General features: G+C 42.1%; 1 protein-coding gene and 1 long non-coding RNA gene across 2 annotated transcripts in view; one reads left to right on the top strand and one right to left on the bottom strand.

The window, feature by feature from the left end:
• Positions 1-18444, bottom strand: part of HERC3 (HECT and RLD domain containing E3 ubiquitin protein ligase 3) — an 809237-nt gene that overhangs the window by 503924 nt on the left and 286869 nt on the right. The gene's annotated exons all lie outside the window — the stretch shown is intronic.
• On the top strand, positions 8117-14645 carry LOC136406372 (uncharacterized). Its single transcript, XR_010751666.1, has 3 exons — positions 8117-8690; positions 12302-12399; positions 13860-14645. It is a non-coding gene; the product is annotated as an uncharacterized lncRNA (long non-coding RNA).

The raw sequence follows: 18444 nt of genomic DNA, 5'->3' as shown, positions 1-18444 counted from the left end.
TAGGGTTGTTAAAATGAACTGAGTTAATGTATGTGAAGCACCTTGCCAGAATAAGCATTTGTTCAAGTTAGGGTATTGGGCAAACAAGTGTGTTAGGCTTGCTTGCTTGTACTTTGCCTGATTGGTGCGCCAGCATGGGGCAATACCTTATAGAGAATTCAGTCTATATAAGGCTGCAGGTGCTTGCCCTCAGGGCAGCAGCCTTGAGGTGCATCTTGGGAGCTTGTTATGAACCCCCTGAGCTACCTAGCTAAGGCAGATGGTAGATTGCGCATTGCCTACCACCACTAGGAGGGGACATTTTTTGCTATTGTTTGCCAGAGAAGAGGTTTTCCCCCTGGCCTGTTTGCTCGTCAGCCCTGAGAGAGGGAAGCAGTTTTCTCTGTCTGTTTGCTCATCTACTGTTGCAAGAATCTAATAAATGGAACGGCCCACCATTTTCCGGCTCCACAGTTCCTTTACTATCTGCCCAAATCCAATGTGAACCTGCATGGCCATGGCCACTGGCCTTATATAAGGTGATGGTTAATTTTATGCCAATTTGACTAAGCCAAGTTATCCAGATATTTGGTCAATATCAGTCCATGTCTCTGTGAAAGTATTTTAGATCAGCAGATTTTGAGAAAAGCACAGTTATCCTTCATAATGTGGGTGGCTCTCATTCAGTCAGTTAAAGGACTTGAGAGAAAAAGACTGACACTGTCTAAGGAAGAAGGAATTCTGCTTCCAGGCTGTCTTGGGACCTGAGCTGCCACATCATCTCTATCCTGAGTCTCCAGCCTGCGACGGCTGCAGAGCTTTTGTGCTTGTCCTTCCCTCTGCCAGACACTTCTCCTCCAAGTAGATACATGGTCTGTTTCCCTGTGCACTTCCTCCAGGTGTAAACTTGCCCTGCATCTCCCGAGCCAATCCCTTACACACACATCTCTCTTTCTCGCTACACATATAACACACCCAGTGGTGGGATTCAGCCAGTTCACATCGGTTTGGCAGAAACCATACCTAATTTTTTGTTGAGTTTGGCAAACTGGTTGTTAAAATGGCACATGTAATCAGGGTTCTCTCTAAGGTGGGTGCCTGGGCAGCTGCCCAGTGTGGAAATCACAAATTTACATTCCTTATTCTTTTATTTTTTTCCTATTTTTTAAGATTTTATTTATTCATTTTAGAGGGAGGAGACAGAGAGAGAGAGAGAGAGAGAGACAGAGACAGAGATAGAGAGAGAAGGGAGGGAGGAGCAGAAAGCATTAACTCTCATATGTGCTTTGACCAGGGAAGCCCGGGGTTTCGAACCAATGACCTCAGTGTTCCAGGTCGACACTTTTACCCACTGCGCCACCACCGGTCAGGCTCCTTATTCTTTTTTAACATTCATCTGCACTACAGCATATTCTAAGCTCCCATAGTAATGCTCATTCTGTCCATAGTTTTGACAGAACTATGCTTGTAATATTTATTTAGTCATTTCATAAAACTCATTATATCTTTGATGAAATGCTACATTTTAATTCCCTCACATTTGTTACTTCAGTAAACAAACATATAGTGTAAAGAGAAAAAGTGCCAAGCAACCAGGGGGTGACAACTTGTATTGTTCTTTGTCAGGTATTATTTCATATTTTTTATTAATATTTTAAAACTTTTTCTTGTAAAATAATCTAGTTTTGTGTATCTCTTTTGTTGTTCTTACTTAAGTATGAAATGCATGAAATAATAAGCTATTGTTCAGTATATCATGTTGTTTTATTTTACTTAAAAGGGTCATTAGGGCAGAGAACTGGTTGTTAAATTATTTGAATCCCACCACTGCACACACCCCTCTGAAGAACCCTAATCCAGTTAGCAATTATTATTATTTTTTTTGTTTTTTGTTTTTTTGCTACACAAAATGATACACTATGCTACTTCTTCAATAAGAGCATACGCTAGAGTAGTCACACGGTAACCTCTCACTTTAATCCTCCCAATTCTGAAGACTTAAGACAACAGAGAGGAGCCTGACCAGGTGGTGGCGCAGTAGATAGCGTGTCAGACTGGGATGCGGAGGACCCAGATTTGAGACCCCGAGGTCGCCAGCTTCAGCGCAGGCTCATCTGGTTTGAGCAAAGCTCACCAGCTTGGACCCAAGGTCGCTGGCTTGAGCAAGGGGTCACTCAGTCTGCTGAAGGCCCACAGCCAAGGCACATATGAGAAAGCAATCAATGAACCACTAAAGTGTCACAATGAAAAACTAATGATTGATGCTTCTCATCTCTCTCTGTTCCTGTCTGTCTGTCCCTGTCTATCCCTCTCTCTGACTCTTTCTCTGTCTCTGTAAAAAAAAAAAAAAAAAGACAACGGAGAGGAGAACATAAGGTCTGCCTTGAAAAGAGGCGGGGAAGTGAGCAGACAAGAAGGCTCATGGCAGGTTAGGAAATGATGAGGGTGGCTGGCATGAGGGTCTGTTTAGGGAAATAGTTATAAGGTTGATGTAGGGCAGGAGCAGCCCATGGAAACATTTGGCTACTAGCCTTAGAATTTTAGGATTTTTTCCCCCTCTATTGGAAACAGAGAGCTACTGAAGCTTTGTGAAACAATGCTGTAAGGTCAAAAACAAGTATCCCACCTGACCTGTGGTGGCGCAGTGGATAAAGCGTCAACCTGGAAATGCTGAGGTCGCCGGTTCGAAACCCTGGGCTTGCCTGGTCAAGGCACATATGGGAGTTGATGCTTCCAGCTCCTCCGCCTTCTCTCTCTCTCTGTCTCTCTCTCCTCTCTCTCTCTCTCTGTCTCTCTCTCCTCTCTCTCCCTCTCTGTCTCTCTCTGTCCTCTCTAAAAATGAATAAATAAAATAAAATTAAAAAAACAAACAACCAACTATCCCTGGTTATACAATTAGTTAGGAGGAGGGAGAAGCCAGAGAAAGAGAGAACAGGTAGAAAATACTATGCAGCCTTTCATCCTGCAGTTCATTACCTACACTTCATTACCAAAGAGCACCAAGCATTTGTTCTCTTATTGTTTTCACCGGATCACATTTCAGGCCACATGGCAGTCCCTCATGTGGGTAGGCTGATATCCTCTCTTGGACTCCTTCCCATTTTTTCCTTTGCCGTAACTCTGCCCTCATCCCAGATTCCAGCTTCTGGCCTCTTCCTTCTGATAAGTGCAAAGGTGGGGTGGGGGAAGAGAAACACTATTTTTGTTGCCCTTTGTAATCTGGAGAAATCTTTCCTGGTTTGAACCTTGGAGGGCGACTGTGAATTTAATTTTCTTTATATTAATATAAAGTATCTGGAACAAAACCCATCTCTCTTTTTTCGCTTTTCATAGCATAACTATTATGTGCTATTAGTTTACTTAACTTTTTAAAAGCTGTTCCTGGTTTTGTTTTTTTTTTGTATATAAAATCTAAATCACCCAAAGCCAAAGTAATTTTTAATGAGTAAATGCTAACTCTGTTTTTAAAGTCTGTATTTAACACTGCCAAATGGAAAAGAAACACAGTTGGGTACTTTCCCAGGGTATATTAATTAACTCAGAAAAGAATACTTTCTTTTCTGCCATTGGAAGAGAAACTGACCAATAGAAAAGCAATCTAGCACCTACGCCCACACTGTGTACAAAATAGGGAGGTGTGTTTGTACATGCCAATAATTCATGCTTTAGTAGCCTGTCAAACAGTGACAAATGTGCCTTTCGTTATCTTACAGTGTTACCTTGAGATTCTGAACTTTACATGAGACTCAGAATAAAGGAATGAGTTTCAGAAATTAGATATCTTTTCAAACAGATTAAAAGAGTACATCCTTCTGAAGTTACATATTCAAAGACAATGGCAATTCTTAATGCAGCATGCATTTTTTTTTTTGTTTATCTATTTGTATAAAACTAGTTATTTGTATATTCACTTTAATTCTGTCAAGAATTACTGGCAAGAAAAGTACTGAATATTTTTTGTGAAGATTACCAGGGGATTTTTGGCCTGTGAGTGCTGCACCCTAATAGCAGGACATTAGCTGATACTACTTTGCAATTGACACTGAGTTTTAGATTCTTAAAGGTATAATTTTTACCATGTTATTCTGTACCATTTCCCACAGCTATAAGGGTAAACATATTAATTTTAATATGTTTACATGTTGCCTCATAGATGAACCATGTATTTTCATTTTTTTTAAAACTGGCTATTTTTAGCCTCCTCTAATGCACTGTAAAATCTTTAAAGAATAATACCATTTTATTTTTATGAGACACTTACATTCTCTACCTAATTTAATTCTTTTTTTTTTATTTTTTTATTTTTCTGAAGTGAGAAGCAGGGAGGCAGAGAGACAGACTCCCGCATGCACCCAACAGAGATCCACCTGGCAAGCCCACCATGGGGCGATGCTCTGCCAATTGGGGGCATTGCTCCATTGCAACCAGAGCTATTCTAGTGCCTGAGGCAGAGGCCATGGAGCCATCATCAGCACCCAGGTCAACTCTGCTCCAATGGAGCCTTGGCTGCAGGAGGGGAAGAGAGAGATAGAAAGAAAGGAGAGAGGGAAGGGTGGAGAAGCAGATGGGCGCTTCTCTTGTTTGCCCTGGCCACCTAATTTAATTCTTGCAGCAATTATATAAGTCAGCCAGGGAAGTTTATATTTAGTGCTATTTGTTAAATCTGAGGAGACAATTGCACAGCAAAGTTAGCTACTTGCCTGAGGCCACACATTGGTCAAAAGCAATGTTAAAGTCCAGGTTTTAGGCTCAGGTAAGGTACATTTTCTATAATTCCAAGATACTTCTTAAGAGTTAAAAACTTTTTTCTCTCTCATTCTTTCTAGGTGGCTTTGTATATTTAGCAATAGAAAAATCCCTAAATTAGAGAGAGATAGACAGATTGAAAGGGGAGGATGAGCCACTAGACTTCTAGGATAATACTTAGAGAATGCCATACTTTTCCAGATATAACATTCATTTTTAAAATTTTTATTTTATTATTTTATTTTATTTTATTAGTGAGCAAGAGAGAGAGAGAGACAGAGAGAGGGATAAACAGGGACAGACAGTCAGGAAGGGAGAGAGATGAGAAACATCAATTTGTAGTTGTGGCACTTAGTTGTTCATTGATTACTTTTTCATATGTACCTTGACTGAGGAGCTTCAGCCAACCAGTGACCCCTTGCTCAAGCCAGAGACCTTGGGCTTTAAGCCAGTGACCATAGAGTCATGTCTATGATTTCACACTTAACCCTGCAACCCCATGCTCAAGCTGGTGAGCCCACACTCAAGCAGGTGAGCCCATTCTCAAGCTGGTGAGCCCAGGTTCAAGGCCAGATGAACCCACACTCAAGCCAATGAGCTCAGAGTTTTGAACCTATGTCCTGAGTGTCCCAGGTCAATGTTCTATCCACTGTGCCACCATCTGATCAGGCCAGATATAACATTCATTGTATTAGACACATTCCTACTATCTCCTCTGCCCCCTCTCAATTTTAATGTGAGTAGAGACCAGTTATATTGTTCATTCATTGCTATAAACCCAGACTTAACAGCAGGGTACCTGATATACAGTAGGAACTTCATGAAAAGTTAATGAAAAGATTGACTAAAAATTTCTCTTTGACTAACATTGCTCTAAGAAAAATTTAATTAAGTAATTTTAAGTTGGAACTAACCATTATATCAGTTGGTATAGGCTAGGTTAAGTTAGCTCAAGATGCTGTAACAAACAATAACAGTGACTTAAAACAACAGGGGTTTGGGCCCTGGACGGTTGGCTCAGTGGTAGAGCATTGGCCCAGCATGTGGAAGACCTGGGTTTGATTCCCAGCCAAGGCACACAGGAGAAGCACCCATCTGCTTCTCCACTCCTCCGCCTCTCCTTTCTCTCTCTCTGTCTTTTCCCTTCCCGCAGCCAAGGTTCCATTGGAGCAAAGTTGGGCTGGGCACTGAGGATGGCTCCATGGCCTCCGCCTCAGGTGCTAGACTGGCTCCGGTTGCAATGGAGCAACTCCCTGGATGGGCAGAGCATTGTCCCCTGGTGGGCTTGCCAGGTGGATCCCTGTTGGGCGCATGTGAGAGTCTGTGTCTCTGCCTCCCTGCTTCTCACTTCAGAAAAATACAAAACAATAACAACAACAAAAAAAACCCCCACAAGGGTTTGGCCTGGCCAGGTAGCAGAGTTGGTTAGAGTGTTGTACCCGTATGCCAAGTTTTGGGGTTTAGTCCTCAGTCAGGGCACATACAAGGACTATATTTAGTGGTGGGATTCAGCTGGTTTGCTTTGGTTCAAAAGAACCAATACCTAACTTTTTGCTGAGCTCAGCAAACTGGTTGTTAAAATGGCACTTGTAATCAGGATTCTCTCTAAGGTGGCACCTAGGCAGCCACCCAATGTGGAAATCACAAATATACATTCTTTACTCTTTATTTAATATTCATCTGTGCAGTAGCGCAGTCTAAGTGTCCCTAGAATGTTCATTTTGTTCATAGGTGAAAAAATTGCAAGTGAGGACACCAATCAAGAAGCAATATGGAAATAGCTTAAATAACAGTTTTATTGCTTATTTTTTCATGTATTATATAATATTTATTCATTAATATTTTAAAACTGTTTCTTATAACATAATCTAGCTGTATATACTTCTTTTCTTGTTCTTATTTAAGTATTAAATGCATGAAATAATAAACTACCTCTCAGTATGTCTTCTTTTTTTTATCCTTAAAATGATCATTACGGCAGAGAATCAGTTGTTAAATTATTTGAATCCCACCACTGAATATATGCAGTGTGACTGGTGGTGCAGTGGATAGAGCATAGACCCAGGATGCTGAGGGCCTCAGTTGGAAAACCCAGGGTTACTGGCTAGAGTGAGAGCTCATTGGCCTGCCAGCTTGGGCGTGGGACCAGACATGATCCCCAGGTTGCTGGCTTGAGCTTGAAGATAACTTCTTAGGGACCAAATAAATAAACAGGGTATTTTTGCAATCTGGACAGAGGTGCTGGGCCCAACCCCCACCTCACCTGCCTAGTTAACAAAGAGCTACAGCTGATTCTCATTGGTGTCACCCATGTTCTCCGGAAGAGGCTGGAAGCTGGTTTCTTATTAGTGTAAAGTTGGATTTGAATGGTACGGTGGGGGTTGTCTTTGGGTTGCCTTGGAAACTTAGTTGAATTGCTAATGGACCACGGTTTTTCCATGAATAAAGGCGGATGCGCTTTTGGGAGATGTTACATTAAGGCTCAGGAACAGTAGAGACTGTTTGCCGTGGCGTCCTCCCGAACCCATCTGTATGTATATATTTTTAAGTGTCTGTCTATCATTTATTCAATTTCATACCTTTTCCCATTCGAGACCCCATAATTGACTCATTGTGGCTGGACCGCGACAGTAACTGGCTTGAAGACCAAGGTCGCTGGCTTGAGCAAGGGGTCACTGGCTTGGCTTGAGCCCCTCAGTCCAGGCACATATGAGAAAGCGATCAATGAACAACTAAAGTGAAGCAATTACAAGTTGATGCTTCTCATCTTTCTTCTCCCTATCTCTCTCTCCCTTCCTGTTTCTAAAAAAATAAAAATAAATGAAAGAAATGTAGGCATTTAGACAACACATGAGCAGAGCAAGGGCTATAGGCCAAGCACAAAAGGTCACCAGGCTGGAAAACCCCACGTCCTAGCATCACGCAAAACTGAAAAAACAAGGACCTTGCCCCCAGGATGACCTTTCTTCCACTAGCATATTGTTGATCATGCAATTTGGAGTTTCCCTTAACCTTTCCTCTCCCGACATTTTGTTAGACCCTTTTAGAGGGCAAATGTACAAGGGGTAAGAGAATAGCCTCATGTGACACACATACAAACCCTTGCATGATCACTCCCTTAAGCATTAAGCCCTAGAAATAACATCTAGGCCTCAGCTGTGTTTCAGCTCCCGGCACCCAGAAAAGCGGCAAAGCCAGGCAAGTGATGCCATGCTGACCTCAGGACCAGCGGCATTGACTAATAACCCCCCTAGCGCTGTCCATTCACCCCAAAAGGACACACCTGGAGAGCTGACAAATCCTGAGATCCTCCCCTGGAACCTCCCCTAAGATCTCCACCCTTAAATACCTCAGGCCTGAGGACCCAGTACACTCTCCTTTCCCAGAGTGCATCTGCACCATTCCCCTCCACTTTCTCTCCCTCTTCTCTCCCCCAGGCAGGTTTTCCTGGCCTTTCTGTTTCTCCCAAGCTCAAAGAGACCCCATGAGACTTGCAACCAGAGTAGCAATGGGCAATGGCAGCACGTCCCAGGCTAACCCCCTGAATCTATCTCCATGGTCTCCTTTTCTCTGACTTTCTTCTGTATGGCCAATAAATTCCTTATTTACTTGCTTCAGTTTGTCTCTTGATTTAATTCTTCCTCTCAAGATGACAAGAATTGAGGTCTTGTCATTTTCCCAGTAACAACTTTTTGGTGCCTTGTGACTTGGATGGTCTTATCATGGTGTAGTCCGCTAGCATCTTTTTGGTGCTGCATCCCTTGGATGGTCTTCTGGTAACACCTTTTTGGTGCCGCAGGACTTGGATGGTCTTATCACGGCCTAGTGTGGCAGGATACCAGAGAAGCCCACCAAGGACCACCTTGCAGACCAGAACAGGCCAATTGTGCCCCACCAGCTCCTCACTTTGCATTGAGTGAACTTGGGTGAGTTTTTCTTGGAATTCTAGACTTCCCTGTTTTAAGGTAAGAGGATGACTTTCTTTGAGTTATTATTTTTTTAAATCCTTGAGATGTAGATAAAGGTTAAGGGTTGAGATAACTAAGAACAGGAGAAAATAATGAATGGCTGGTTTTAACTTTAGTTTTTCATTGGAATTTCTCCTTGAGAGTTTGAACAAAACATTTTACTGTATAACTGAGAGCTTGAACTTATCCAGCTCCAAAGATAAGAGGCACTTCCTCTCTCCAGCTCAAATCTCAGGTATTCTTAGGTGATTAAAAATTTATGTGGGGGTATCAGAGGGCATTCCTCACAATGTGCTAGATCTCCATGTGAAAATTCAAACTCAATGTAATTAAATAATTGGCCGTTCTGGGGATTTGCACATAAAGATCGGATACCTAGTACTCCAAGTTCTTGTGGCTGTACGAGACAGCCAGGGAGATAAATTGAGAAATGCAAGTGTTTTAGATGACTTAGGAGGCGACATTCCCTTGGAATCAACCCATAAGTAGCACATTTCCACTCACTATACAATATTCCTAGAAATTTGTTCAGACTTTACAAATCTCAAAATAAAATTAAAGTCAACATGGGAAATCATGCCTCCAAGGTCAGAGACTCCCAGACCTAGCCCTACTAATACCATCATGGCTGTTGACCTTCTAGGGCCTTCCATTTCTTCTGCATGAGGCCCGAAGATACCAGGGAGTGGGACACTAGAAAGCCCCAAGGGGAAAAGGTGAAAAACTGTTCTGTCTGCTGGTGATCATATCTACTGGGTCTGTTCCTTTTTCTGGAAATTCAAGAAATCGATGAAGCAACAGCTAGGAGTGAAATCCTGACCCCTGATGTCAGGCCCTGCCCTGCTAAGCCTCATTATGCATGTTGGGGAATGGAAATGTGAAAGACAAGGGGTGCACTACTGAGCTCAGTCGCTCAATAGAGGGGTCAGAAAGGAAGGAGATTCCATCGGTGAGTTTAAGATGAAGGGTGGTCTCTAGATGAGACCAGGAATGGGTTGCATGGTAAGGCTAGCTGATTCTGGGAACCCAGGAACAAAGCAGGGGATGTTCTTTTCATGCTCACTATTGATAGGAAATAATGGGGATGCCTGTGTTTTTCCATACTCTCCTCTGATCCTCCAGATGAGAAACAACCCTCCCTTCCTCAGGCCTCACCCCTAGAATGCATTCTCAAGAACTGGTCAAAATTTGATCTCATACCTAAAAGAAGAGGTTAATATTCTTTTACAACACACCCTGGCCCCATTATAAATTAGGCATTGGAGAGGTTTGGCCAGTTAATGGCACCATTAATTTCAACACTATCTTGCAGCTAGAACTGTTTAGCCGGTCCCAGGAAACTGGATGGGGGTTCAATATAGCCAAGAGTTCTGGCTCTCAGGAATGACCCTAAGCTATGTATTACCAGTAAACTGGATCTTTCTGTAATTGCTACAGAGCCTAAAAGAAAAATGTACTCAAATGAAAAAAAAATTAAAAATGGGTGAATAAATTTGTCAGTCTTTTGCCAACATTTGTGTGTTAACCCAATTCTTAAGGTATTATAAATGAGTCTTCTTGTTTTAAAAATGATCTTTACAGGGCCAGAGGTGTGATTCCAGAAACAATTCAAAGCCCCTCAAATCTTATCTGGGCCATCTTTTAAAAAGTCTTGCCTGACCAGGTGGTGGCACAGTGGATAGAGTGTCAAACTGGGATGTAGAGGTCCCAGGTTCGAAACCCCGAGGTGGCCAGCTTGAGCACGGGCTCATCTGGTTTGAGCAAGGCTCACCAGCTTGAGCCCAAGGTCGCTGGCTTGAGCAAGGGGTCACTCCATCTGCTGTAGCCCCTCTGTCAAGGCACATATGAGAAAGCAATCAATGAACAACTGAGGCGCTGCAACAAGGAATTGATGCTTCTCATCTCTCTCCCTTCCTGTCTGTCTGTCCCTATCTGTCCCTCTCTTTCTCCCTGTCACAAGAAAAATAAATAGGCCCTGGCTGGTTGGCTCAGCGGTAGATCGTCGGCCTGGTGTGCGGGGGACCCAGGTTCGATTCCCGGCCAGGGCACACAGGAGAAGCACCCATTTGCTTCTCCACCCCCCACCCCCTCCTTCCTCTCTGTCTCTCTCTTCCCCTCCCGCAGCCAAGGCTCCATTGGAGCAAAGATGGCCCGGGCACTGGGGATGGCTCTGTGGCCTCTGCCCCAGGCACTAGAGTGGCTCTGGTCGCAGCAGAGCGACGCCCCGGAGGGGCAGAGCATCGCCCCCTGGTGGGCAGAGCGTTGCCCCTGGTGGGCGTGCCGGGTGGATCCCGGTCGGGCGCATGTGGGAGTCTGTCTGACTGTCTCTCCCCGTTTCCAGCTTCAGAAAAATACAAAAAAATTAAAAATTAAAAAGGAAAAAAATAAAAAAATAAATAAATAAATAAAAAATGCAAGTCTTTGGGCAGTAATCCTTATTGAAGGCTAAGATTCTTTTCTTTTCTATTTAAGAATATCAAATTAACTTATTTCATTTCTTAAATATTAATTGCTAGACAAGTCTTTAGTTCATCTACTTTGCCTTTATTACAGAGAAGCTAAAAAATACATTTGGATGTTAATACATTGGAGCTGTCTTATACTTTATTAGCAGTATGCCTCTTAAAAGTATGTGTTTGCCAATTAAGAAGCCTATGTCTCTAGAAGTTATGAAATGTATTTGTCAATTTAAAGGATGTTAATTGCTTACTTTTTAGTGACCACTAAAAACTGAGGTTCCTGAGACTTAGGAATTCTAGTTAAGTTGGAAATAAATTATAGGTTTTGGTGATAGAAAGTATAAGGTATGCAGATGCTTTTAGAAAAAAAAAAGGAAGAAAGTAATTTGTTCTAAAGCTGGTTATTTTTCAATGGATAAGAAGGTTTGTAAAAGTTGTAGAAAGATTGTGAAGGTTGTATTTTTCTTCCTACCTGATCCCTTCAGGAAACTTTTAATGAATAAGTATTATTATATTTTTATGGCAACATGATTGTTTCCATGAGTCCAATAAGAATCTAATTTCTTTACAATAAGACACATAAAACCAATTTCCAGTTATGGTTTCACTTACTGGGATTTTGATCAGAAATTCATGCTTGAGAGAGACATGCCTAGACTCTGCATGTCACCAGAAAGGCTTAAGAAACAAGATTGACTTTGCCTGATGAAGTGGTGGCACAGTGAATAGAGCACTGACCTGGGATGCTGAGGACCCAGGTTTTTTTAACTCCATGGTGACTGGCTTGAGTGTGGGCTCATCCAGCTTGAGCACAGGGTTGCTGGCTTGAGCGTGGGATCATAGACATGACCCCATGGTTGCTGGCTTGAGCCCAAAGGTTACTGGTTTGAAGCCCAAGGTCGCTGGTTTGAGCAAGGAGTCACTGGCTCAGCTGGAGCACTCCAGTCAAGGCACGTATGAGAAAGCAATCAATGAACAACTAAAGTGCCGCAACTACAAGTTGATGCTTCTCATCTTTTTCCCTTCCTGTCTGTCTCTGTCTCTCTCTCTTGCTTTAAAAAAAAGAGAGAGAAGATTGACTTTGAAAGCCAATAAAAGCCTCTTGGGAAAATGCACTGATACCTTACTCATTCATATGGTTCTTTTCAGGTGAAAACAAAGATTGCTTTACTAAAAGATGACAAAGAAAGAAACTCCAGACAGTTTAAGGAACCTCAAGAACTTGAGGAACTCACTCAAACCTATAGGTATTGCAGGCAAAGCCTGTTGGCAACTATGTGGCTTGGCTTATTCACCTTGATGGGCTAATTAAACTTAATCTGAAGATTCTTTATGAGATTCCAGTAAGGCGGATTTTTAAAAACCTGTATGATCAATTGTTATCTTTATTGTGTTTATCCAAATAATCAGGTCAAACTAAAACTGGACTTAATGCAATAAATGAATTGGTTTTAATTTGGCTCTCTGATAAAATTGAAGGTGATTTTAGGGGGAAAATCTGTTTTAATAGGTTCTATAATACACAGTTGTGGATATTAGACTCTAGTTCTGTTCATTGTCTTCCTAACCTTTGACTTGGACTATTCATTATAGTTCTTGTCATTCTAGCATTTGCCCCCATAATACTGAGATTTGTAACACAGTTTATCTCCACCAGGTTACAGGTCATATTCATACTCAGTAAATACTGTCCCTAGAGACGACTGCACCCTTGTTCTGGGCCCAGGCCTCATCATCCCTCTGACAGAAAGCAAGAATCTCTTGCCTCTGAAGGAAAATGTTGCCCCTCTTTAGCAGGAAGCAGCTAAAGAGGAGATCTTATGCCCCTTTTCCCTAAAAGAATTCAAGGCCAAGATCTTTGAGTAGGAAATGTGGTAGGCAGTTAGACAGACATGAAAAGAACAAGGACTATACGCCAAGCATAGAAGGTCACCAGGATGAAAAGCCCCAGGTTCATAGCAAAGAGAAAAACTTGGAAGACAAGGATCTTGCCCCAGGATAGCCTTTCCTGCACTAGCATATGGCTGGTCATGTGGTTTAGACCTTCCCCTGGCATGTTGCTAATCATGCAGGTTAGATCCCCTTAGCAGGGGAGTGAATGAGTGGGCTTGAGAATAGCCTTTAAGCATTAAGCTCCCAAGACAATGAGGTTCTGATCCACATCAAATACATCTAGGCCTCAGCTGTGTTTCAGCTCCAGACCCAGAAAAGCAGCAAAACCAGACAAGTGATGCCATGACTGACCTCAGGACCAGCTGGATTGACTAATGACCCCCTGCCCTGCTGTTGACCAGTCACTGGAGACCACAACCCTAAAAGGATACACCTGGAGAACTGATGCGATCCGTTCCCTGGGACCTCCCCTAAGATCTCTGCCCTTAAAATCCCTTAGGACTGAGGATCCATCGTGCTCTCCCTCTGAGAGGAGGCCTGCACCTTCCCCTTCCCCCACAGGTGTGACTCCTAAATTTTAAGGGTCTTCACAAGACTTGCAACCAGGGGAGCTGTGGGCAGTGGCAGCGCACTCCAAGCTACCCCCTGCTCCTGTCTCTGAGGCCCCCTTTTCTCTGACTTTCCAGTGAGCCAGAGCAGCCCCACCCAGGCTCTCTTGTTTCAGCTGTTCTAGGCTCCTTCTTGTTTCACTGTCTCCAGATTGAATAAATTTACTCTCAGAATGATCTGGACCCATATTGTGATTTTTTTCCAGCATGAAGTCAAGAACCCATACATTATTGGCTGGCTCTAGGCAGACCCAAAAGGCCAGGTTCCCTGTTTGGTAATAATGTGAGAAAATTGTTGAAGAAGTCACCACTTACATTAAGAAAATTGGCTACAACCCTGACACAGTAGCATTTGTGCCAATTTCTGGTTGGAATGGTGACAGCGTACTGGAGCCAAGTGCTAACATGCCTTTATTCAAGGAATGGAAAGTCACCAGTAAAGATGACCAATGCCAGCGGAACCATGCTGCTTGAAGCTCTGGATTGCATCTTGCCACCAACTGTCCAGCTGACAAGCCCTTGTATCTGCTCCTCCAGGATGTCTACAAAATTGGTGGTATTGGTACTGTCCCTGTGGGCCGAGTGGAGACTGGTGTTTTCAAATCTGGCATGGTGACCTTTGCTCTTGTCAATATTACAACTAAAGTGAAGTCTGTTGAAATGTACTGTAAAGCTTTGAGTGACGTTCTTCCTGGAGACAGTGTGGGCTTCAATGTCAAGAACCTGTCTGTCAAAGATGTTTGTCATGGCAATGTAGCTGGTGACAGCAAAAATGAACCACCAATGGAAGCAGCTGACTTCATAGCTCAGGTGATTCTCCTGGACCATCCGGGCCAAAGCAGTGCTGGATATGCACCTGTGCTGGATTGTCAGCCAGCTCATATTACCTGCAAATTTGCTGAACTAATGGAGAAGATTGATTGTCATTCTCAGAAAAAGCTGGAAGATGCCTGAAGTTTTCTGAAATCTAGTGATGCTGACATCATGGACGTGGTTCCTGGCAAGCCCATGTGCATTGAGAGCTTTTTTGACCATCCTCCTCTGGGCTGTTTTTTTTTTTTCTTTTCTCAGGGACACAGAGAGTCAGATAGAGGGATAGACAGGGACAGACAGACAGGAACAGAGAGAGATGAGAAGCATCAATCATCAGTTTTTCGTTGCGACACCCTAGTTGTTCATTGATTGCTTTCTCATATGTGCCATGACCGTGGGCCTTCAGCAGACTCAGTAAACCCCCCGCTCGAGCCAGTGACCTTGGGTCCAAGCTGGTGAGCTTTGCTCAAACCAGATGAGCCCACGCTCAAGCTGGAGACCTCGGGGTCTCGAACCTGGGTCCTCTGCATCCCAGTCCGACGCTCTATCCACTGCACCACCACCTGGTCAGGCTCTGGGCTTTTTTTTCAGTTGGTGACATAAGACAGACAGTTGCTGTGGTTGTCATCAAAGCAGTGGATAAGAAGGCGGCTGGAGCTGGCAAAGTCATCAAGTCTGCCCAGAGAGCTCAGAAAGGTAAATGAAGATTATTCCCAGTGCCTGCCACCCCAGTCTTAATCAGTGATGGAAGAACGGTTTTAGAACTGTTTGTCTCACCTGACCAGGCAGTGGTGCAGTGGATAGAGCATCGGACTGGGACGAGGAGGACCCAGGTTTGAAATCTTGAGGTCATTGGCTTGAGCGTGGGCTCATCTGGCTTGATCGTGGGATCATAGACATGACCGCATGGTCGTTGGCTTGAGCCCAAGGTCGCTGGCTTGTATAAGAGGTCACTCACTCTACTGTAGCTGCTCCCCGCCAGGTCAAGGCACATATGGGAAAGCAATCAAGGAACAAGCTATCAATGAACAACTAAGATGCCGCAATGAAGAATTGATGCTTCTCATCTCTTTCCTGTCTGTCCCTCTCTCTAACTTTCTCTGTCTCTGTCAAAAAAAAAAAGAACTGTTTGTCTCAATTGACCATTTAAGTTTATTAGAAAAAACACTGGTTAATGATTACAATATAAAACCTTCAGAAGGAAAGAAGAATTTTTTGTGGACCATTTGTTTTTCCTTGGTGTAGGGCAGTTTTTAAGTAACTAATTTAAAAAAAAAATTTTTTTTTTTTACTTTTTTATTAATTTATTTTTAGAGAGGAGGGAGGGTGAGAGAGAAAGAGAGAGAGAAGGGGGAGGGAGGAGCAGGAAGCATCAACTCCCATATGTGCCTTGACCAGGCAAACCCTGGGTTTTGAACCGGTGACCTCAGCATTCCAGGTCGACGCTTTATCTACTGCGCCACCACAGGTCAGGCCTAAGTAACTAATTTTTAAAATGAATAATTTTTCATAGAAACAACTTGAATAAAAATCTGTCGTGGAGTTTTGGGACCCATTAAAAAAAGTTTAATAAGAAAAAAAATAGAAATTCATACTCTATTTCTACACAGGAGGAAGTAAAGAGCTTTTCCTGCATCTTCTGGTTCTGACTTGCCTTTATCTCAAAATAATCCATATGCCAAAGAGGCATATTTTGGTATGGCATTCTAGGACACCTCATGAGTATACAAAAATATCCATCTCTAATTTTTTAATAAGAAAATGATCATTCATTAGTGAATATTAATAAAATTATCAATTTATTATTACATATTCTATGGCTCCTAGGACTACTGGTAACTAATCAGGAAAATAGGTAATGTTAGCTTATATTAAACAAGGGGGCCACTAGACTGAGGTGACTTTAATGCTTTAGTAGCTCAGATAAGCAAACCACAACTTAAGTCTGTATTGCCTCAAGGTTGACAAGAGGAAACCTAAGGTCAGCTAATCACAAACAGACAACTAGACTTTTCAAAATGAGACAAAGAAAGAAAAGCTTAGAGTTCTTATAGTAAAAAGTACTTCCTTGAGAAGAATCAAGGGTTATTCCTAGCCCTAAGATTGGTCCAGGACGGTTATCAGTGAGATGTCCGGTGGTCTGGAGAACCAGTGAAAGATGGATATTAGGTAGTCTGGATACATGTATCCTTAGGGGTAACCAGAGGATTATCTGGAGGCCTGGTAAAAATCCAGGTATTGACACACAATAAATTGATATATATGTAGGCATTAACACAAGACTGGAAAGTTCAAAAGTTTAAGTTTCCAAGCTAGTTAAAACAAGAATACAATTATTTCCTCATGCCTCAAGCTACAAGATTTTAGTAATTTAGCAGCTTGACTACAATGACTCCATTTTATTTTTTCACTCTGTTCTTCAAAGATAACTGCTTAGGCTATAGCCAATCAAATAATTTCCTTGTTTTGCTTTTGCATCTTGCCTATAAAATCTTGCCTCTAGCTCCTGTTGGTGCAATGCTCCTAACCACATCTCGTTTAGAGAGCCCAATTCCAATCGATTTTTGCTCAAACTCTTAAAATGTTTAATATGCCTGAGTTTATTTTTTAACAGTTTCATTCTGATAGTTCATTGGCCTAAATCTCAATTGGGTAATTCAAGACTCACTTTATATTTTATAAGGCCCTGTGTCATGTATCTACCTGCCTTATGACCTGTTTTGGGTGTAATTTCCTGATAGTCACTATTATCAAATATTAATAGTTCAATACTTGAAAATACAAATTGAAATAAAAAGGAACTCAAGTTACTAAAGGCATAGAACATTGTGTTCATTTGTTTCTTTTGGACATTATGTGGCAATCTCTCATGCTGAGTAGTATAGGTTTGTATTACATTTAGCCTTGTTTCAGAGATTCAAAGAGCAGAAGTATATAATTCTAAAGAAGTAGACTGCTGGCTTTATTTGTAATCAACTCTGGTGAGATGTAGAATGGTATGGATTTTAAATGCAATTGTAAAAATTGTATTAGCAGCAAAAATATGCATCTTTTTAGGAAAGCCTAACTGACCTTACTGATCATCTGACTGTGGACTATAGTCTATTATACTAAAAGGATGTAGCAAAGTCATGATGTTCTCAAATGCTGAGCATACAGCAGGGGTCCCCAAACTTTTTACACAGGGGGCCAGTTCACTGTCCCTCAGACCGTTGGAGGGCCGGACTATAAAAAAAACTATGAACAAATCCCTATGCACACTGCACATATCTTAAAGTAAAAAACCAAAACAGGAACAAATAACAATATTTAAAATAAAGAACAAGTAAATTTAAATCAACAAACTGACCAGTATTTCAATGGGAACTATGCTCCTCTCACTGACCACCAATGAAAGAGGTGCCCTTCCAGAAGTGCGGCAGGGGCTGGATAAATGGCCTCAGGGGGCCGCATGCGGCCCGCGGGCCCGTAGTTTGGGGACCCCTGGCATACAGATCACAAATGCTTAGAAAGAACCAAAGGCCAAGCATAATTCAAAACGTTTTAGACTAAGAAGCTTAAAATTCCCATGTTAACATTTCCTTGTTGTTGCCAAGAGTTTTCACATTTATGAGAGTAAATTCCTTCCTTATCGGCACCAGACTTTAGTCCAAATATTTAAGATATTGCAATGCATGGAACTACATCATTGATGAACAGATTAAGAAATAATTGTATTTAAAATCCAGCCATCAAAATGCTCCATCAAAAGAAAAAGCCATCACCAAAAGACATGTACTATAATGTTCATAGTAGCACTATCTCTACCAGCTCCAAACTTGAAACTATCCTAATGACCAACGGAATGAATTCATGAATTGTGGTATAATCACAGAATGGAATGAAATGAATGATCTACAACTATATGCAACAATATGGAAGAATCTTACAAGTAAAAAGTGGAATAAAGAAACAAAATACAGAAGAATGTATACTTTA

The sequence above is a fragment of the Saccopteryx leptura genome, chromosome 5, assembly GCF_036850995.1.
Source record: "Saccopteryx leptura isolate mSacLep1 chromosome 5, mSacLep1_pri_phased_curated, whole genome shotgun sequence".
NCBI lineage: Eukaryota > Metazoa > Chordata > Mammalia > Chiroptera > Emballonuridae > Saccopteryx > Saccopteryx leptura.
Note: the sequence above shows the minus strand (reverse complement) of the source record. Positions and strands in the feature narration are given on the sequence as shown.